This window comes from Lactuca serriola, chromosome 4, assembly GCF_051521515.1.
Source record: "Lactuca serriola cultivar US96UC23 chromosome 4, Lser_US96UC23_V15, whole genome shotgun sequence".
In the NCBI taxonomy this organism is placed as follows: domain Eukaryota; kingdom Viridiplantae; phylum Streptophyta; class Magnoliopsida; order Asterales; family Asteraceae; genus Lactuca; species Lactuca serriola.
Window position 1 is genome coordinate 159,870,502 of NC_136411.1, and position 24,428 is coordinate 159,894,929.

Genomic DNA, 24,428 nt, shown 5'->3' on the forward strand with positions numbered 1-24,428 from the left:
CCTTCAGAGGATTGGGAATCAAGCTTACAAGCTCGAATTACCCGAAGAGCTGAATGGAATTCACAACACTTTTCATGTGTGTTATTTGAGGAAGTTCACGGGAGAAGTTCCCGATATAATTCCAATTTCTGAATTGAGAATTGATGAGAACAAAAGGTTGATTGAAGAACCAGAGGCAATTGTTGACCGAAAGACTAAGAAGTTGCGACGCAAAATGGTTGGGTTAGTGCTTGTCCGATGGAAACACACGAATGGGCCGAATCTCACCTGGGAGACGGAGAGTGACATTTTGAGTCGCTATCCGCATTTGTTTGTTGATGTGTGATTCCGGGGACGGAATCATTCTAAGGTGGGGAGAATTGTAACGCCTGTGTTTCGGGCTTGCCATTTGTAGCAATGTAATAGTCTAGGTTGACCTCTGTAACCCGTTTTGAAATAATAAGATTGTATTATTTGAGTATTATGTGTTTTGTGCTTAATTGCTTAATTATGTGGTTTGATTAATTAAGAATAAAAATAAGCGTCAAAATTTAAGTGTAAAATAAACTTAATATCTTTGAATAATGTTGTAGTAGTTGAAACGAGGTTTCCGAATATATTTAGAACGCCCAAATCTGACTTCGTATGAGGAAGTTATGATTTATCGAAGTTCCGGCTTAGCGGTATACAGCCTGTTTTACTCGATTTGAGATCGAGCGGTTGTTAGCCGAAGCAATCTAAATGAGAATCGAAGATCTCATTGTTGGTATCGAAGCGATAAAAAGTTAGGCGAGAACGGACGTCAAACGAAGAAGTTATGAATTTATAACGAAAGTTTCTGTCCCGGCCTATTAAAAATAATTAATAAAAAATAAAATCAAAATTAGCCGACGGAGTCTAAACGAAAGTCGTAGAGCATGGTCTCACCTTTCCGTGGATATAAAGAACGTCGAAAACGGAGTTCGTATGAAGAAGTTATGAATTTCCGAAGTTTATAAATCATTTTGTATTTAAATTTAAATCAAAATTCGGAAGCATTATCCGAAGGAGTCACCGATCTGATCCGAGGTACGCCCTGCGTACTCCGAGGGATGTCGACACTCGCACTCGAGCACTTCGGATACGTAAGCAATGACGTTTTGGGCAGTACGGCCCGCGTACTCCGAGGCTCCAGCCTCCTATAAATAGGATGCGAGGGTTCCAGGTATTTTTGCCAATTCCCTCTCATTTTCGTGTCGAAGCTCTGTATTTTTACCCCCGAAGCTACCCCGAAGCCCCGGTATCATACTCTAGCCCCGAGGCAAGTCCCGAGATCCCGAAGATCCCGAGAAGTGCGGTTCCCGAGTCGAAGCTCTGCCCGCAAGAAGTTCGATTTTCGAGGAGATCTTCCAGATCTGCTGAGGAATACTACTTTTATAAGCCGTAGTGTTGTCCGATCATCTTCTGATCAAGTGAGTGTGTAGTTATTTTCTTTCCAAATACAATAATACGAAGTATTATATATAAAATACGTGCTATGTGTATATATTTGGTTGTGTTATGTGTGAATGAGTATTCACTCTCTTCTATCTTACAGATCTGCTTATTTCTTTATGAGATATGTGTTATGTGTGTTGTGCCTCATCTGTTATGTGATATATGTGTTGATTAAAGCATGCTATACAGGTTTTCTTTAAACTATGTATACAAATGTATATTTTTATCTACTAATATGTTGGGTAGAACATGGGTAGACAGTTGGTGTGTAATAAACAGATGAGAGGCCTCGTTGTTGTTTGATTGAGTCATCTAGCGGAGTTTAGATGACGACCACTGGCTATTCTAGACAGTCTTGTGGAAACATTAGCAGGTTCGCCACCTGTAGGTGTTAATGAACTTGGGTGTTCATTCGCTGTACTCCATCCCCCTCATGGTTGCCTTATTTGACTTATATTGCTGAGGTACCCCCGAAGCATGTGTTGTCGCCCCGATGAAATATTCTTAGACTAGGTCCCTTATGTTAGTTGTTTTAGGGACATTAAAGTGAGAATAACGGGAATGGGTAATTGGGTTATTGTTGGTTGGTGAAAAATTAAATATGATATTTATTGTGGGTTGAAAACCCTATATGCTCACCAGGCTCCCAAGCCTGACCCACTCAGTTTTAAATTGTATTACAGGAAGTGGCGGAAGGGCATGATATGGATGATCCATCAAGTTGTTTTGTTTACAAGTCTGCATATGTTTATATTTGTTGAATGACTTGTAATGTTATCGTTTATGCTTATTGGTCTGTATCGGAACATGACACCCCGAGTTTTGATTATATAATGAAAAATACATTTCTTTTATGAAATGCTTTGGTAAACATTGTTTTAACATGTTTTGTTTTTGGGAACAAATTCCGCAACTCTTTCAAATCAAAAGGATTTACTCTGAAAATATTTAAAAGCATAAATGAAAATCGGTCTTTTCTGGCCGAGATTTTGGGGATGTCACAACTTTCAACTTGTTCAGCTCCCGATAATCAATGCACATCATGTGGGTGTCGTCCTTCTTCTTTGAAAATAATATCGGTGCTCCCCAGGGTGAACTAGTCGGTCTGATAAATCCTTTGTCTAACAGCTCCTGCATCTGTGTAGACAACTCCTGCATCTCCGCCGGTGCCAACTGATATGGTGCATTGGGTATCAGAGCCGCACTTGGAACTAGATCAAAACGAAACTCCACTTGCCTCTCCGGCGGCACTCCGGACAAGTCTTTTGGAAACACATTTGCATAATCCCGAACAATCGTGTAACATCCCTAAATTATGAGGTAAAAATTTTGATTTTAATTCAACCAAAACATTAATTATATTTAAGTCAACATTCAATACTTCTTGCTAAATATTCAGAAGTACTTTGTAAGAAAACAGTTATCAGAGTACAATACCAAAATTATTATAATTCGGAAACATAGGTGGATGCGCTGCGATCAATTCGAGTCCTTCCTTTTGAAAACAGAAGTAACTGAAACATAAATTGAAAACCGTAAGCACAAAGCTTAGCGAGTTCCCCAAAATACCACATACCATACACATCAACATATACTAGGCCCCGCCCATCATCGGGCCTCCCTGACATTGGACCCCGTTCGGCATCGGGCCCCGCCCGGTATTGAGCCCCGCACGGTATTCAGATATGTCAGTCATCTGACCCTGCCTGGCATTGGGGCCCGCACGGTATTCAGATATGTCTATAAGCTCATGCTTGATTCACAACCTTGCATCAAACTCCATCTTCTTGGAAAAGACCCAAAAACACCAAAATGCACATCATGAGCTCAAAATTACAACCATTGAGGCTTAGAGACGATTTTTAGGGTTTTGGGAACTTGGAGGATGGTATAGGAACCAACCCAAAAATTCTTAATGAGATTATATAGGGTACAACTCCAAAATTTACGGTTTTCACTTTTCCTTCGTACGCCCCGCGTACTCCTTGTACGCCCAGCATACAAGGTCTCGCAAACCCGATCTGACCCTCGCAGTACACTAAGCATACTCAATATTATGTGTAGTGTAATGCCCTTCATATGATTACGCCTCGCGTACTCCCTAGGTACGCCCCACGTACTAGGGTTTCCCCACAAACCCTAACATATTTCGAAGACCATAACCTCTTCGTTATAATTCCGATTCTGACGATCCTTATACCCATAAAAAGGTAGTAAGAAGCTATACACTTCCATCAAATCATACATTCCTTACCAAATCCCAAACGAATATCCATTCTCCATCGAAGCCCGAGCTGACAAATTATCGAAATACCCTTTGAATCCAAAACACAAACCGAATACTAGAATCGTCCAAATTACATTATCCAACCCCAAATGAATCCAAAATTCGATTCTTCAAGGGTCCCAAGCCTGCTAATACCCAATTCCTGATCACTACTCCAAAATGGGAAATGATTCGAAACATGGTGTTATAGGCCCAACTCGCCTCGGAGCCTAATGGTCCTATTCCCATACCATGAATTTTCTTTTCAACCCCGATGACGGCCTTGCCCAAGGCGCAAGCTTTTCCTTCTTCATACTCACGACCACCCCAACGATGGTCTACCTCAATCTGGAGAATGATACGATCCCATCGCAGACTTACAACACGTCCATACCATCTACCTATCTGGTGAATGCTACAGCTACCCCGCAGTCTTACGACACGTCTATCCCGCCATGGTCATCGCCGATTGTCTTACCATACCTTTACCATATCAACCATAATCATTCTGAGTCAAACACTCATCCGACTGAATCCTAATCAGGTGTTTCGGTCATGCTTCGAACTCCAAAGCCTTAATCAGACAAAGAGGCTCTAACACCACCCTCAACATGAGTTCATCCTGATACCCACCGTGCACCACTACTGATGTGTAATGAAACACATATATCCTTTCTTGTGTAACCCCTTAGATCAAACGATTCTCCCCAATCGGATTCAACCGTACTCTTCCAAGCTCAAGATTTGATGAATTTCCAATCCATCTTGCAACCTTACCATTTAAACTGTTGACAACCGGAGTTTACCAGGACTAACATTCCATTACTAGCCAAAATCGATGATCGCGCAACCACCCAATTTCTAGATGAACACTTCCCGAAATCTCAACAAGTCCGATAACCCTAAACAATTCCCATGGTACAACACTAAATCCTTAAGCCCTTTATACTAGTAACAAAGACCATAACCCTTGCTCTGAACTGGCAAACCTTCGCTCTAACTACCCATCCTTAGAAGAGTCGATGAATTCTAACCATCTTCAACCCTTGCAATTATGAAATTCCTCCTGGCACTTCTGTTGACCAACAACCTCATGCTACTGCCACCACCAACTTCTTACTACCGCTCCTTCCCTATCAACAATAGTGATTTGGACCCAAAGGCCCTTCCATAGATGGTTGTCGATCCTACTAGAACAAATACTAACACTTCTGAAATCTGACTTCATCAGACAACTAACCAGCTAATCTGACCATAAACCTTCTAAACGATGCCCCTGAATTGACCCCATTAAATAACAAGAACAACAACCGAAAAAAAAACTAGAACCTGCTCAGCAAGATACGATCCACTAAAGACTCTTGGAATGCAAAATGGCATATAAAAATTCTTGATGATATAGCACATGCAATAACAGAGAACCAAACCAAAGATAATGCTCACCCATACTAGAACAAGATCCCAAGGCAAATAAAAATACTAATAATAAACATGAAGAATGCAAAAGATAACATATCTGCAACAATATCTGATGAAACTCTGACATCCACTAACCGACTCTGCAATGCTCGACTCTTTGCTGTTGGGGCTCCCGCCCTACCCTCACTACTGCCAGTGATCCTCAAAGTAACCGGAGCAGGTGCACTCACTGCTACAACCCTCAATATCGGACAATCAGCCTTTTAGTGGCCTACCTGGTTGTAGCGAAAACACATCGAATCTGACTCATGAGGCAATCCTAACTAAAATGATACATTTTACCGTCATTGAAACATCCTCGACTTGACTCCCGACATCCTCCCTCATGGGTCCTCCTACTCTTGGCACAATGGCTCCGTCCCTGATGGCCTCTCTAACGTGAATCCTGAGTCCTGGGCCTCTAGCAATCATATCATTCAAGGTCTCGCACCCTGAAAAAGTCACCATTACCTGATGTCATCACTTAACATGCCATGATACCTTATCTTCTTCATTTCCTCTCAAACACGACAAACACTTACCAATACGATGAGAATGCCACATCCGCTAACCATCTCTCACTGCAAATGGGGTCTTTCTCCGCGAAAAACTCAAGAGTCCTAAAAACACGGATCTTATAGAAGGAAAGAGTGTGAGCTCCAACAATAACCATAATCTCGGTACATAATGCACCCTGATGCTCTCCTAAAATTTCCAAAATCCCCTCCTTGACCGTACAAAAGACCACAAGAGTCTGCTCCAAAATACCGCGGGTAATCTCCGAAGAGATGAACTCCCCCATCCGCTCATCAATCGGCTCTGTACCCGCACCCGAGCCTGAACCAGAACCTAAACCTGAACCTCCTCCTAGTTTTCTCATCACCACAACAAGACAAAACACTCATATCAATAACCAGAACATGCCCACTAATCCTCTTCCCACTGGCTTCTTATATTCTCCAAGACTCTCCTCGATTCGAGTATGGATCATGTGCTTTCAGTAGTACGGGCCCAATACTACATTCCACACCTATCCATACTTTCCTCAAGAGTTATCCCAAATCCTCTAAGTCACCTTCTCAAACTGAGACTCCAAATGCACGCTAAACAACACAACTAAATCAACTGAAGCACTTCCTATGATTTCCTAGGTTCCGACCTCACCCTGCCATCAGCTGCTGAAAAACTCCCCATAATTTCAGTTAACTACCTCATGAATACAATCACATGCGACAATGCTTAGATAATCCTTCGAGTAAAAGACTCATCGCTACAACGGTTATACTTAAATGAGAGCTGCTCAATAGGGTCAAATCCGTCACTCTGAGTTTATCCAATCCTTGCCACATATGACTTAACATACCCACTTAATATTTAACTCACATCACTTAGGACTTCCACAAAGCACAAAGCAAACAAAATTCATAAAGTAACACTCCAAGTCACAGCCAAACGAATAAAATCTCAATTCCACTTTCTATCAGGAAGATTCCAGATCTAACATAACATCCAATCCCTCTTAAGCTACAAGGAATCACATATCAGGTCAATCCACCCAGTCGTCTGAAATCCATACTTACTACCCTTGACGAGACAAGGCTCCCAACACTAAATCTCTTCCTAGGCTTCCCTAAGGCAATCACCACACCACTCCCTGCCAACAGCTGCAAAAAGAACTCCCAGTATCTCCCTTTAACTCGCTCACGAATACAATTACATATCACCAAAACCAGATATTCTTTGAATAAGAGGTCTCACACTACAAACGGTTATACTCAAACGAGAGTTGCACAATATAGTTAAAACCTAACCTTCTAAAGTTATCTAGCCTCAATAATATGTAACTTAACATATTCACTTACTAGTTATCTGAAATTAGTGAGAACTCCTAAAAACACAAAGCAAGCAACATTCGAGCATCATGTAACCAGAACCAAGCATAACCTAATCAGGCCATCCTATCACCGACTTATCAGTACTAACATGAAAGTCTACAAGCTCATACAATAGACATACCAAAGGCATCTCTCCTAGCATTCTATCATGCAAAAACTGAGCAGATCCTCAACCCTAGCTAGCATGCATATCAGATAACACGTATGGGTATTTTGGGAAAACTTACTTGAGCTCGGCCCCGATTGCACACATCATACCCCCTTGGTCTTTACAAAACCCTTTTTAGAAATTTCTTTCCTTTTTGAAAAAAAATCTTTTTAAAACTCATTTGCTCTTTAAGGAAAATTAGAAATTCCTCAGTTTGAGTTTAGTCATACTCGAGAGTGTCCCTGAATCCCTCAAACCAAATATCTGATACCAACTTGTAACATCCCTAAAGTTTGAAGTAAAAATTTTGATTTTAATTCAACCAAAACATTAATTATCTTTAGGTCAAGATTCAATACTCATTTGCTAAATATTCAAAAGTACTTTGTAAGAAAACAGTTATCAAAGTACAATCCCAAAATATAATGCGGAAACATGGGTGGATGCGCTGCGATCAAGTCGGGCTCTTCCTTTTGAAAACAGAAGTACCTGAAACATAAACTGAAAACCGTAAGCACAAATCTTACTGATTTCCCAAACATACCACATACCATACACATCAATATATACTGGGCCCCACTCTTCATCGGGCCTCGTCTGACATCGGTCCCCATCCGACATCGGTCTCCGCCTGGCATCGAGCCCGGCTCGATATACAGATTTGCCAGTCATCATGCCCTGCCTGACATCAGGCCCCACCCAGTATAAACATATAAACATATAAACATATAAACACACAACACATGCCATAATCCCAAAGATAAATAGCATACAAACTAGTCTTCGGGCCCCGCCCGACATCGGGTCGTACCCAGTAATCATAAATAGATATACAGATAACTAGCATACAATATGCTCATCATGCCCCGCTTGGAATCGTGCCCCGCCCGAAATTGAGCCCCACTCGGTAAACATAAAGTATATAACACATGCAAGAGTAACACAAACAACAAGTATACTAAGCATAACAAACCATGGGCCGACATTGGTGCCTTCGACCCGCTAAATACACTAAGGATACTCACCTCAGTCTGTTGATAACCAACTAATTGCTCAGACCGCCGAACCGGATAATCTCGCGCTAACTGACAAAAGAAGTACAACCTTAATCAATAATTAACTCGATAATCTAAAAATCCTAGGCCCAGTCCACAAACCAACCTCCTAAAAGGGTAAAAAACCATTTTACCCTTTTCTCACATGTTCCATAACCAAGACCCATCCCAAAATGCTTAAAAAGCCCAAAACCCAAATTGGCAATCCAAAGCCCAAATCAAAAGCAAACAAAGCCCATTATGGCCCAATATCTCGATTGGGCCCAAAAAGCAACATGGACCTACTTCTAAAAAAACCCTAAGTTTTTAACCCAATAAGATATCGCAACTCTTGCATGGAAGGGATAGAAGGGACAAGATCACATTTTTATAGTTCATAATAGCCTTATAATGGATAAAGTTTCCAACTTTATCCATTAGAATGGTCCCAACAAACAAGATCTTGTCTTTAAGTCTCAAAGGGACCCAAAAGTTCGTCTTTTTCTACTTAATCCCTTAAGTACAAGTCTCCAACTTTCAGATCTGAATCAAAATGATGTTTAGATGGATAAAGTTTCCAACTTTATCGATAACAAGGTCACAAACTTTCAAGATCTAAACTTTATTCACTAAAATGACCAAAAGCTCATAACATCCAAAACTAGCTAGATCTTACAAATGCATCACCAAGATTCAAACTTTATACCTCTAGAAGATAGAAAAATGTGAACAAAGTCTAGATCTATAAGCTCCAAAGCAACCAACACTTCTCCAAGAAGTTTCTTCTTCTCCAAGGTGTACCATGCATACTCCAAAGCACTCAAAAACACCTTCTTTTAGCACACAAGGCTTAACTAGGGTTAGGGTTTCATGGAAGGGGTGTTAGAGGGGTGGAGGATGAGAATGGAGTGGGTTTGGGGGAGTTAAGGAGGTTTAATAAGGCTCAAACCATGAAAATAGGGTTTAGGCACTGATCGCGTACGCCTAACGTACTCAGGGTGCCTCAGTATGCCCAACGTACACCCATCGTACTCGGCATAACCCAAACCTGACCAGACTTCAAACAGACATAACTTCTTTGTTCTATCTCCGATTTTGACGTTCTTTATATCCACAAAAAGGTATTGAGGAGCTCTACAATATTATCTGAATATATTGGACTAAAAGCCTCTCGAACAAAAATCCATATTTCATGAAAGAACCCGACCTATGACTTTTCCTGTTTTACCCTTTGACTCCAAAACACAATTTAAAGTTTTAGATATCATAACCATCATTACCTCCTTCTAAAAGGTCTAAACATCGCCTCCTTAAGGCCCAAATCCTTTACACAATCAACTTCTAACCACGACCTTGAATTACCGAATCATCCTGAACAGGTTGTTACAAATCGGAACATCGTCTATTGTCCTCTTCTTCTCCCATCTGGTATCCAATACATAAGCCACATACTCGAAACAACCCTACTGTAAATATCTCCGAGCTCTCGCAGCTGAACAGAGAGTCAGTCCACGATAAGCACCCTCGCCATGAATAACCAGTTCTCCTCCACTTTAGGTTCGAACCCTAACTAACTTGTGCCCACAATCAATCATTTCCCTATTAGGGCTCAACCAATCCATTGCCAGGATTACCTTGCTCTCGTGCAATGGGATATGGGAACTAAATCAATCAGATATCTCTCACTGAATAGTTCCAAAACACAACCTCAATGTACCCTCGATACCCATACCGAATGATTATCGATAATCCCTACCTCTAAAGGATAATCAAGCTCCCATGGAGCATCCCCGAACCTCTTGCTAAGTGCAGTAGACACAAATGATCAGGTGGTGTCCGAATCAAACAAAACTAAAAGTTGTAACACCATTCACTAGGAACGTCCCTATATACACCAATCATATAATAAGCATAAACATCAAAACAATAAAAGAAATAGGGAGAAAAGTTACATACCCGTAACCACGTTTGGTGCCACCCGAGCCTCCTCGACTGACAGCTGGAAAGCTCGACTCCTCACAACTAATGCCTCCGTTTATCCTGGCAATCGTCAGTGATCCTCAATGTCACTGGAGCGGGTGTAGCAACTGCTCCTCCAGCCAAACTTGAGAAATTGGCCTTCTTGTGGCCCCTATGATTGCAATGGAAGAAGATAAGATTAGATACCTGGATGGTGGGGCAATCCCTACTAAAGTGTCTGGTCTTTCCGCACTTGTAGTAGTTGGACCACCCATCCTGCAAACCCTATCGTACGCCTTGCCACAACAGCTCCGACCCTAATGGCCTCTTGATCATGAATCAAAAACCTTGGGCTTCTTGCCCCAACCCTCAGATACCTGAGCCTTAACCGACTTCCTCTTCCCCATGGTCTCCAAATTAATCTCCTGCTCATGAGCCCGAGCGATCATATCATCCAATGTCTTGCAGCTAGACATACAAACAAACTCCCAAATCGCATCCTTCATTATATCATGGTACCGAGCCTTCCTCATCTCCTCTTCTGCTACATACTGTAGAACTAGCGAGGCCCTCTCCCTGAACATAGTGGTAATCTCCGGCACTGTCTCAGTATTCTGGCGAAAGTCTTGAAACTCCCTTCCCAACTACTGAACCTCAATCACCGGTGTAAAATCAGCCCTAAACCTCATAAAAAAGTCATCCCAAGTCATTGCCTCGATGACCTCACCTCCGAAAGTGTGTCCTACCTCCTTCAACCAATCATGGGCTCTGTCCTTTAGAAGACATGATGTAAGTCTGAACTTCGCCTCCTCGGGACAGATGCTAGATTGGAAGGCATTCCCGGCATCTGCCAACCACTGTCTGCTAACAATGGGGGCCTTCTTCCTGAAGTACTTAGGATCCGCACACACATAAAACTCTAGGAAAGTCAAAGAGCGTGCACCCACCATGGACACCATCTCAGAACGGAATGCGCCCAGAGGCTCATCCAAAATCTCAATGACGCCCTCCTTGATTGAACTAAAGATCCATGAGTCTGCTCCAAAATGTTGCGGCTAATCTAAGACGAAATGAACTCCCACATCCGATCATCTAATGGTTTGGCTCTAAAGCCCAAACCCAATTCGTTACCAGAACCTGAACCACCTCGAGTGACCACCATACTGAAAATAAAACATACAAACCCTCAAAAATCACTCGAAAAATATTACACCAAACAAGTCCCTTAGTATACTCCTGGCTATCTTGAATTGAGTATGGATCCTATGCTTCCAGTAGTACAGGCCCAATACTACCTTCCACACCTATCCGTATTTTCCTCAAGAGTCATCCCGATTCCCCTAAGTGACCTCAACATTCCATAACCTCGATAACCCATGCATCTGCTAATGGTAACATGCTTCTTAGGTTCTCCTAGGATTCCCTTCCCACCACTCCCTGCCATCAGCTACGGAAGAAACTCCCATTAACAATTGCTAATTACCTTATGGATATAATCACATGCCACTGACACTAGATAATTTTTTACTGCAAGGATTCACACTACAACGGTTGGACTCAAACAAGAGCTGCGCAATAGAGTTAAACATAACCTTCTAAAATTATCTAACCTCCGTAACATGTAATTTGGTATATCCTATTAATAGTTAACTAGCATTAGTAGTGGTTCTTAAAAAGCACAAAGTAAGTAACATTCGAGCATCGTGTTCTAACTAGGGCACTGCCTAACAGTCCATCTAACATATCCTCAATAATCTATACTAGCATGCAGTTCTAGGGGCGTATACAGTAAATACATACAAGCATCTCTCCTGTCACATAATTCTGAGAAGATCCTTAGCCCTAATATAGCATGTTATTATCATATTCACATACTGAATCAATAAACATGTATAGGTATTTGGGAACACTTACTTGAGCTTGATCGATTGCATGCATCACACCTTTCTTTCTAGTAGTAATCCTTTTTAGAAATCGTTTCTTTTTATGAAAACCTTACTAGATCCTCATTTTAAGTTTAGACACACCCGTGAGTGTGTCTGAATCCCTTAAACCAAGGCTATGATACCAACTTGTAACAACCTCAAAAATCGTAGTTAAAAATTTCATTTTTAATTTAATTCAAAACCATTAATTCTTCATATCAAACCATCCCAAGAGTATGTCATAGTAATTATTTTTCAGAGTACAATTCCCAAGATCATAACAGTGTGGAAAAACATGGGTGAATGCGTTGCAATCAAGTCGGGCCCTTCCGCTTCGAACTGGAAGTACCTGAAACATAAACTTCAACCGTAAGCACAAAGCTTAGTGAGTTCCCCAAATACTACATACCATACATATCATACATCTATATCATGCTAAATCAAGTACGTGTCTATTTCACTCCTGAGTCGCTTCCGAATCCTTCAGTATCTTTCAACCGGTACGAGTCTATTTCACCCCTACAGTTAACCATATAGTTATACTAGCAAGAGTCACAAAGACAACAAGCTCATACATACATATAAGTAAGTGTCACATAGATCACTACTATCCAACTACATAATATAGTGGGCCGACATTGGTGGCTTCGACCCACAAGTATAGTGAGGAGACTCAACTCAGTTTGAAGATAGACAAATCACACTCCCAGGCTACTGCTACCATGGCTCCTCACATTGAACATTCAAAATTAACCCTAATAAGCACTCAGGGTAATAACCTAAAAAGGTCCAAATTACCATCCAACACGCTAAGGGGTAAAAGACAATTTTACCCTTCCCTTAATGGGCCCCACAACCCATAACCCAAGCCCAAAAGACCTAAGGTCCAACAAGGCCCAATAGACCTAAAGCCCAACAATGGACCAAAAAGGCATAAGGCCCAATAATCGCCCAAACGGTCTAAAACCCAAAAGGGTTCTTGGTGAGTACGCTAAGCGTACCACTAGTACACCTCGCATACCAACTTTCACCGAAAAGAAAACGGGGACTCAGGTGCATATGATCAGCGTATGCTTATATACACCCCACATACACCTCAACTTGCCAAAATCTCATTAAGAACTTATTGCTTAAGGTTAATATGTCCAAATTGCATATCCAACTCTTAGGGAACGTCTTAAACGATAAAGTCATCAACTTGATGCCTTTTCATGGCTCAAGGGGACCCAAAATGCAGTTCTATCATTCTAACTTCATATTAAGACTTTCAACTCATGCATGGTTGAGCTTAACCCGTCAAGGTGCCATTTTTATGATTCTATAACTCTAAAATTACCAAGAAATGAACAAAACATGTTCTGGGGTAACTCCTGCTCACAAAACCATACCAAAGGACCAAAACATGGCAAAATTAACCCAAATCTAGATATAAGCTAAGGAGTCTTAAATTTTGAATATTTATACCTCCAAAAGCTTGCAAAGGTGTAGAGATGTATCACTTGTAGATTCGGGCTAGTCAATTTATAGATAATAAGCATTAAAAAATGACTTTTTGATATAAAGTTATTTAGGATAAATAATCTTGAACAAAGTTATAGTATATGTCACAGAGATCCGTACATAAAAAGAACGCTGATATCCGACTTATAATGAAGAAGTTATGACCTGTTGAAGTTTCGCGATTAAACTGATACGACTCTACGTATCGTAAAAAGTAAATTTTTGATAAAGTACTTTTTAGCCTTAGCGATGTAAATGAAAGTCATAGTAGTTGTTAAACTGAGAAAATACATATAGAGAACATCCAAATATGACTTCATAAGAGGAAGTTATGATTTTTCGAAGTTTCAGCGTAGCAATATACAACTTAGAAATCGAATTTTAGATCGGTTGATTTTTATCTGAGATGATCTAAATGAGAATTGAATATCTCGTTAATAGGAGCTCAATAATAAAAAGATAGTTAAAAAACAGAGTCTGTATGTAGTAGTTATGAATTTTACACGGTCATTAACAATGTAATCTTCTCAGACTGTTAAATTTAAGATCGGTCGAGAATTAGCTGACAAGGTCAAAAGGAAAGTTGTAGTACTCGAAATTACCTACACGTGGAATAAAAATGTCAAAACGGAGCTCGTATGCAAAAGTTATGGATCTTTGAAGATCTGCAGTATTACGTGTTTCCGGTGCCACGTGTTAGCACCAAGCGAAGCCGTGATGCCTACGACGTGCGAGGTATGTCTCACGATGTGAGAGGCCTCTGGACATCCTATAAATATAGCCAAAATTCACTCATTTCTTCACACCTTTTGTAACGCTATAGAAATTTCAACCAATTTTAACTTTTCAAAAGCAACCCAGTTTCATTAAGTTATTACAAAAAGGTTTTCAATATAATTATTATCAGAGTCTTCCCAGAAACACATCAAAACATAATCATGAGGAGCGGTACGATCACGCCTTTGCCTTGCCACGGTCTCCTGAAGAACCTGAAAAACATTAAACCGCAACTGTAAGCCCGAAAGCTTAGTAAGATACCCCCAAAATACCAACCACATATACCATACACGCACAACATGTCATATCATAACAGAACACAGAACAGTCATGCACTTCGGGTCTACTGTGTGACTGGTCCGCCGCACCGACCTTCAAACCACCTGATCCACCCTCCGAGTCTAACCACATACATCAAGTTTACAGTGTGATTGGTCCGCCCGTACCGGGCCTTCAATCCACCTGGTCCACTCTCTGAGTCTACAGTACGACTGGTCCGCCTATACCGGGCCTTCAGTCGGCCTGGTCCACACTCCGAGCCTCGGCATGTCTGGTTCACATAACATAACATCATCCTAACCAGGATACCGACCTAACCGGTCACTAGCATAGCATCATCCTATATACCAGGATACCGACCTTAACCAGGTCTCTAACATATACCATCCTAACTACTGGATGCAATCATAACAAAGCAAAACATAACAACGATACCCGGATCACAATCTGATAAAGGGCCGGCCTTGGTACCGTAGACCCTGTCGATATAGCGAGGATAACTCACCTCGCAACTGCTGACTGAAAAGATAAGACCAAGATGCTTCGACCACTGACACGATCTCCACCACTAGCTAACACCAATACTGAACTCAAAACAAAAGCCAACAATTACCAAAATGCCCCTGGAAGTCAACTGGTCAACCCTTGGTCAAAGTCAAAGTCAAAGTCAACCTCCTGGCTGACTCTACTCGCCGAGTCAACCCGATGACTCGTCGAGTCCCCATGCTCAGTACTTTCCCAATCCGCGACTCAACTCGCCGAGTCACCCCGAGACTCGCCGAGTCCAACAACTCTGAGTCCCCTCGCACTCAACCCACCGAGTCCTCCCTTGACTCACCGATTCACGGCTTAACCAGAAGAAGGTTAGGACCTCACGACCAGACACGCCAAGTCCAAGAACAGACTCGCCGAGTCCAAGGCTATCTTTAACCAACTTGTCGAGTTGTTCTTCCAACTTGTCGAGTTTCTGCCCACCTTCATGTAACTCGCCGAGTACACCCATGTGACTCGTCGAGTGCCACTAGCTCTTAACCCATACAGAGGCTTTCCAAGCCATGCAGGGTCTCAAATCCATAGATCTACTCTTATACAAGCCATCCATCACGTAAAGTGGCAAACTTACGTGAATCCAAGTAGATCTAAGTATTTTACACTCTAGGGTTTGGGTTTGGGACAAAAGGGCTTCGTCAACCATTCTTGGGCAGCACCTTTACAACAAATAGGATCATTACAAGCTTGGATCTGAAGTTTCAAATTCAGATCTAGCTTCTAAAAGTGCAATTGAATCCACTCAAGCCATAATCCCTAAAATAGCAACTAAGAACAAATCAAGAAGAAGGAAACTCAAGGTAACAGATTGTTACCTCAGAAATGATCCAAAGGAGGAGTATATCCCTGATCTACAATAATATCCAGATGCTAGCCTCTTAATCTTCAACCTTCTTCTTCTCAAGTTCTCTTCCCAAGCTCTAATTCTTCATCAATGGAGGTTAAACACGATTCTAGGGTTTTCTGGACTTCAAGAGAGGGTAAAGAGGATGGGAAGAGGGTATAATGTCCTTTATATAGCGCTCATCCTCCGAAATTAGGGTTTTCTCCACGCAGCACCAACTCGCCGAGTCCAGCCGCCGACTCGCCGAGTTGGCCACTTAACACGTGACCAGAATCGCGAACCTACTTGCCGAGTCCACCCATGGACTCGCCGAGTTGCCCCTTTCACCTTTACACTTTGAACCCTGAACTTGAACTTCTGAACTCGGGATGTTACAATTCTCCCCCACTTAAATTAGGCTTCGTCCTTGAAGCCTGCAGAAACACAACTCCAGAACTACTCCCGCAATGCACCACCTAGCATTAACCAGACCAGGGACCAGGTTCCTCAAAACACAACTACCGAAATCCAAAACCCGACTTTCCCTTCGCGGTGTCCTGACCACCGCTTCAAGCCGGCCATCGGCCTCATCCTCTGATAACCACACTTATCAACCGAGTTCCACTCCATGATACTTCAATTGCTCCAAATCACAGCAATCACTCGACTCATACGAGCTAGAAATAACCCTGAACCACCAGAATCCCGATCGGAGTCCAACTTTATCCACTCCATGTTGACAGAAGGACAAATCCTTCAGTCTCAGAGCAACTCCCATGAGTTCTCCTCCGCAATCTCATACCCATGTTGGACTGGTTCTAACATCCTTGGGTTGGGAAAACCCGATACACTGACGACACCTCCAAACATCCCCCAGGATGAATTTCCACCACATACATAATTCCTCGTTCAAAATCAAACTGGAAATCCAAGATTCCATCCCTGCATCCTTTCCGAGCCTCTTGGCTCTATACCCGCGGAATTCCTTCCGCGACCTCAGCAGACATCCAACCCGAATGTGATTCCATACCACTGCCGCAACACACTGCTCAATAACCATAACTGGAACACCCCAATCATAACTCCGCACTACTGCTTTCACTTCCGTGAACTTACACTCCCTCTCGGAGCTACATTCCTTTCCCTTTCCTTACCAAGGAAATCTACTTAGCTGCCTTGACACTACCACAAGTGCCACGGTGCTCACCCAATACTACACCATTTCCTTATATCATAACCGTTATCCCATGCACCACACATACTCTGAATCTGTTCGCAAGGACTCTCGAGTCCATGCACCAGCTTCCACTAATCGATGATCAATACCCGGGGCCAGACCCTCTAATGCAATCACATCACGACATACTCATTCCATTCCTCATACAGATCTATCAACACCTGCAGAGTCTCCAGCATTACTGGACCTCCTTTCCAGGCCTTCAGCCCATCTGGACCACTCTCAGAACCTTCAGCAGGTCAGGACCGCCTTCCAGGGCCTTCAGCCTGTCTGGACCGTTCTTTGGGCCTTCGGCCTTAATGGTACGCCCACCGGCCTTCAGTATATCCGGACCGCCCAACTAGCATTCATCATCCCGCGTTATCCCTCCAGGAAAACTCTCCAATGAATACTATTCTAGCCCTCTAGGGGTTCTGAACTCTATCTCCATTCTACATACTCAATCCCGGCCCGATCCCAGGCCTTCCACAATCAATCACCCTTGGTCTGCATCCTGCCCCGACTGTCTGACACTTGCTCATACCAGCCTACGCTCGGCTAACATAACCACTGTTGAATCCCAACAGCTAAACAACCTCTCATGCTTATCGATCTTCCAGAGAATTCTTCAATTCTCCCCCACTTAGAGCACTGACTATCAACCACCGGTCGCCATCACCGACCTCCTTTGACAACCCTACACAGCACAAACCCTTACACGCGAACTGATTCCCACTAGTATGATCAACCTTCACAAAATTACATAACAACACTTATCATCTCGGGATCGAAAGAAACCCAACCTTCAGCTAACCACTCCTTAGACTGCAGATGTTACTCGAAATTCAGACCAAAAGCTAGGTTTCCCACTAATAATACTTATGAATGATAACCACGAAATTCCCAACACCAAACCCATAACCCTCAAGGAACAACAAATACAATTCCAAAAATCACACAATGAGACTAGAAGATATACAATACTCCAAAATAATCACAAGATAACAAGACATCAAGAAAGAAACATACCCGCAACTGCATCCGACACTGCCCTGACCTCCTCCGCTGTAAGCTGAAAAACACGACCTTAAGCCCTTGGGGGCTCCGCTCCACCCTGCCCTCCACCCGTAATCCTCAAAGTGGCTGGTGCTGGAGCCTGCACCGGTCCTGTAGCAAGCTGTGGACAGTTGACCCTCAAGTGTCCAACCTGATGGCAATGATAACAAATCCTCAGATCCCAAACTGGGGTTGTGTACCGACAATCCCTCGCATAGTGCCCCTCCTTTCCGCACTTGCGGCATGCACCACCGGACCTATAAACTCCGGTGTGAGCCTTCCCTCACTTCCCACAAGTGTGGCTGCTCTGATCTCCCAATATAGAATCAACGGTCTTGGACCGTTTCGGCGCCGGCTACGACTGCACCGGAGCCGGCCTCAGCTCTCGCAACTGCAACTCAATCTCCAAATCACGCCGCCTGGCGGCCTCCTGCAACTCCAACAAGGTCTCGCACCTCTACGTAGACACAAACTGCCTGATATCCCTCTTGAGCATACTCAGATATCGGGACATCTGAGCCTGCTCTGAAGCGAACTCAGGGCAAAACATCGCCCTCTTAGTGAACATCCTGGTGATCTCCGTCACCGACTCTGAATCCTGCTTTAGCTCCAGGAACTCCTGAGCCAATCTCTCCCTCTCAACCCGTAGAACATAATGAGTGCTGAACATCTCCCGGAACTGATCCCATGAAACCGCAGCCCTTTGCGCATCCGAATATGACCCCGTGGTCAATCTTCACCAATCCTTCACCCCGAGCCTCAACAGGTTCAGAGCACACCTCACTCTCTGATCAGCAGGGCATGAGCACGTGAAGAAACACCCCTCCACGTCCGACAACCATCTCATAGCAACAACCGGGTCCTGAACTCCATCGAAGGTAGGGGGCTTCGTATTATCGAAGTCCCGATACTGAAAACCTCGACCGGCTCCTCCCCCTGCCGCTGTAGCCGCCGCGGCAGCCGTCTCTGTGAGAGCCGCATAGCGCTCATAAAAATACTCAACCATGGCGGTCTTAATCGACCTAAACAGTTCCGGCAACTCGGTCCGGAACAATGTAGCAACCTCATCATGTAGTATCTCACGAATCCTAGCATCCAACTCACCTGTGCTCATCTAACCAATAACCTCGGGCGGTACTGACCCACCCTGACCGCCCTCTCCTGGTCCCGATCCTGACCCGGATCCGCTCCCAGCATGCCTCATAACCACCATACTGAAAAAACACCGCAAGATCTCAGATACTTCTCACCATCCCGGGAACCAACCCCCAACCCAACCCTAGAGGTCATGGTTTCTTTGATACACGTATGGGTCCTGTGCTTTCAGTAGTACGGGCCCATACTACCTTCCACACCTACCCATATTTGTATCAAGTATTACCACAACACCCTAGTGAAAAACATACATAACAAGCACTCAACCCTCACTCCTATAGGAACACCAGAAATCTCCCACAGAAGATGTAACATCCCAAAAATACCGGCTAAAAATTTCATTTTTAAATTAGGTTAATACGTAAAAACATCATTTCAAATCATTCATAATAATACTCCGTGTCTGAAAACCGGTAATATCATAATAATATTTCAGAGTACATCCCAGAAAATCCGTAGTGCGGAAAAACAAGAGTGTGTGTGATATGCTGCTACCGTGCCGGCTCCTTTCCCTTAGCTGAAGAGGTACCTGAAACCAAAACTGAAAACTGTAAGCACGAAGCTTAGTGAGTTCCCCCACTGTACCACATACCATATAATCACATAACATATGTATATTTTCAGGCATATCTGGGTGTCTGACCTACCCCTTCGGTCCTCTCGACCGGATGTTGCCTAGCATACCTGGGTGCTGGCCTCCTCTTCGGCCCTCTCGACCGGATATTGCCTAGCATATCTGGGTGCTGGCCTCCCCTTCGGCCCTCTCGACTGGATACTGGGAACTATTTCTCCCCTCTACTACTACCACATAACTTGTATCACAATATCATAATCTATCTAGCATGGCTGGGTATGGCTACCCCTTCGGCCCTATCGACCGGATATCTTGGGGGCTATCTCCCCCTACTGTCACTAGCACATAGCATCATATCATACTAGCACATAAACATAACACAGGTAGTAGTAATCCCTAGATGAATATCACAGAGACAATCATCTACATATAACTCCTACTGGTGGGCCGACATTGTGGCCGTAGACCCACCGCTACTGGAAGGTAACTCACCTCGAAGTAACTGCGGAAGTCTGCTTGCTAAGCGCCTGACTGCTGAATCAGAAATCCTCCGGCTATAAATCATAAACATAGGTTAGCCTCTCATTCACACCCTTAGGTCAGATGACTGACCCTCCCTTTGACCCAGGTCAACTCCTTAGTCAAGGTCAACTTCCAGTTGACTGGACTCGCCGAGTCCTTCTCCACTAACACGGTTCCACTCTACAATCCCCTTCTTCCCACTCATTGAATCGTCCTTAACTCGCTACTCGGGCCGATGGGACTGGCTCGCGATCCGACTCGCCGAGTCCATGAACAATTCGCCGAGTCTATGAAAAACTCGCCGAGTCCATGAACAACTCGCCGAGTCCATGTGAGCAGACTTCCCACTTGCTTCCAGATCCTTATCCGAACATCCTGCATGTGGATCTGGGGTTTCTGGGACTATCGGAACATGTTAGGTTGCTAATCCTACATGCCAACACGAAGGGTTGGACTTCTGACACTTAAACCCTTCGTACACAATAACAGTTCATACAACTCGCCGAGTTTGAAGAACAACTCGTCGAGTACCAGGCAATCTTCATAGGACTCGCCGAGTTGTTCATCCAACTCGCCGAGTCTAAGGCCATATTCATAGAACTCGCCGAGTTCCACCTTGGGACTCGCCGAGTCCCTTGACCCATTTCCCATATGAGCCAGATCTGAGACATGCAACTCTTCAAAACCACAGATCTATGATCCTACGGCATGCTTAACACGTAAAGTTGCAAACTTTACGTGCATGCATGGCCCTATAAGCTCAAAAATGCAATTCCAAGCTCTTTAAGAGGTCATGCACTCCATGGGGGTCCTTAATCACTTCAACCACAACAACTTTATGCTTCTAACACGTCCATAAAGTCTAGATCTGAAGTCCTTTCGGATTATTAAGCACAAACACATGGAGTTTGGTGTTTTAGGGCTTGAAAACCACCAAATTAGGACAAAATGGGATCTAATGAACTAAAGATCAAGGTAGAGACTTTACTACCTGAATGGAAGCTTCTCCCAAAGTAGATTTCAGATCTACTCCCTCTCTTGCACTCTTCAAACTCTTCTTTTCTCCTTCTAAGCTTCAATGTGCCCCAAAAATCCTTCTCAAGGCAACAAATCACTCAAACTTACAAATGGAGGCTAGGGTTTTAACAAGGAACGCTCTGAGGATGATAGAGGCTGAGATGGGGCTATAAGGACATTTAAATAGGGTGCAAACCCTAAGGATTTGGATTTCCTCCTGATTGGCCTACTCGCCGAGTGCAGGCGTGGACTCGCCGAGTAGATCACTTAAAGCCCGCACCCATCTTGACATCTACTCGGCGAGTTAGGGCTACAACTCGCCGAGTAGATCTTCCAAAAAAAAAGAACCTTTAATCAAAACAAATACGTACCAGGAACTGGGCATTACAGAAGAACCCTAGGCTAGCAGGCATCATAAATCAGGCAACATTATCATGAAATCCTGAAGGTCCCTAGCCTAGTACTAGCATGCTGTTCTAACATGGCTCAAAAACAAATATCATGTATGGTATTTTGGGGTTACTTACTGGCTCCGGCTGATCGTACCTCCGCGTCCTCTTTTACTCATTTTGAAAACCATTTTAAATTCCCTTTTGAAAACTCTCCTTGATTTGAGATTGGATTCACACAAATGTTCCTCCAATTCACTCAAACCAAGGCTCTGATACCAACTTGTAACGCTCTAGAAATTTTAACCAATTTAAACTTTTCAAAAGCAACCCAGTTTCATTAAGTTATTACAAAAAGGTTTTCAATACAATTATTATCAGAGTCTCCCTAGAAACACATAAAAACATAATCATGAGGAGCGATACGATCACGCCTTTGCCTTGCCACGGTCTCCTGAAGAACCTGAAAAACATTAAACCACAACTGTAAGCCCAAAAGCTTAGTCAGATACCCCCAAAATACAAACCACATATACCATACACGCACAACATGCCATATCATAACAGAACACAGAACAGCCATGCACTTCGGGTCTACTGTGTGACTGGTCCGCCGCACCGGCCTTCAGTCCACCTAATTCACCCTCCGAGTCTAGCCACATACATCGAGTCTATAGTGTGATTGGTCCGCCCGTACCGGGCCTTCAATCCACCTGGTCCACTCTCTGAGTCTACAGTATGACTGGTTCACTCTCCGAGCCTCGGCATGTCTGGTCTGCCCCCTTGGGGCCTACAGACTATCTGGACCGCTCGTTGTGCCTTCGGGATAACCGGTCCGCCCTGGGTATGTTGGCCTACAGCACAAAGCAGGACCCGCCTCAACCCAACCCTAGTCCAACAACCATGTGCACATAAACATTCAATCATATAACAAATCGCATCCAATCAAACCGATCTAACAGATCACATAGCATAACATCATCCTAACCAGGATACCGACCTAACCGGTCACTAGCATAGCATCATCCTATATACCAGGATACCGACCTTAACCAGGTCTCTAACATATACCATCCTAACTACCAAATGTAATCATAGCAAAGCAAAACATAACAACGATACCCGGATCACAATCCGATAAAGGGCCGGCCTTGGCGCCGTAGACCCTGTCGATATAGTGAGGATAACTCACCTTGCAACTGCCGACTGAAAAGATAAGACCAAGATGCTTCGACCACTGACACGATCTCCACCACTAGCCAACACCAATACTGAACTCAAAACAAAATCCAACAATTACCAAAATGCCCCTGGAAGTCAAATGGTCAACCCTTGGTCAAAGTCAAAGTCAAAGTCAACCTCTTGGCTGACTCTACTCGCCGAGTCAACCTAATGACTCGTCGAGTCCCCATGCTCAGTACTTTCCCAATCCGCGACTCAACTCGCCGAGTCCAACAACTCTGAGTCCCCTCGCACTCAACACACCGAGTCCTCCCTTGACTCACCGATTCACGACTTAACCAGAAGAAGGTTAGGACCTCACGACCAGACTCGCCGAGTCCAAGAACAGACTCGCCGAGTCCAAGGATATCTTCAACCAACTTGCCGAGTTGTTCTTCCAACTCGTCGAGTTTCTGCCCACCTTCATGCAACTCGCCGAGTACACCCATGTGACTCGCCGAGTGCCACTAGCTCTTAACCCATACAGAGGCTTTCCAAGCCATGCAGGGTCTCAAATCCATAGATCTACTCTTATACAAGCCATCTATCACGTAAAGTGGCAAACTTTACGTGAATCCAAGTAGATATAAGCATTTTACACTCTAGGGTTTGGGTTTGGGACAAAAGGGCTTCATCAACCATTCTTGGGCAGCACCTTTACAACAAATAGGATCATTACAAGCTTGGATTTGAAGTTTCAACTTCAGATCTAGCTTCTAAAATTGCAATTGAATCAACTCAAGCCATAATCCCCAAAATAGCAACTAAGAACAAATCAAGAAGAAGGAAACTCAAGGTAACAGATTGTTACCTCAGAAATGATCGAAAGGAGGAGTAGATCCCTGATCTACAATAATATCCAGATGCTAGCCTCTTAATCTTCAACCTTCTTCTTCTCAAGTTCTCTTCCCAAGCTCTAATTCTTCATCAATGGAGGTTAAACACGATTCTAGGGTTTTCTGGACTTCAAGAGAGGGTAAAGAGGATGGGGAGAGGGTATAATGTCCTTTATATAGGGCTCATCCTCCGAAATTAGGGTTTTCTCCACGCAGCACCAACTCGCCGAGTCCAGCCGCCGACTCGCCGAGTTGGCCACTTAACACGCGACCATAATCGCGACCCTACTTACCGAGTCCACCCATGGACTCGCCGAGTTGCCCCTTTCACCTTTACACTTTGAACACTGAACTTGCACTTCTGAACTCGGGAT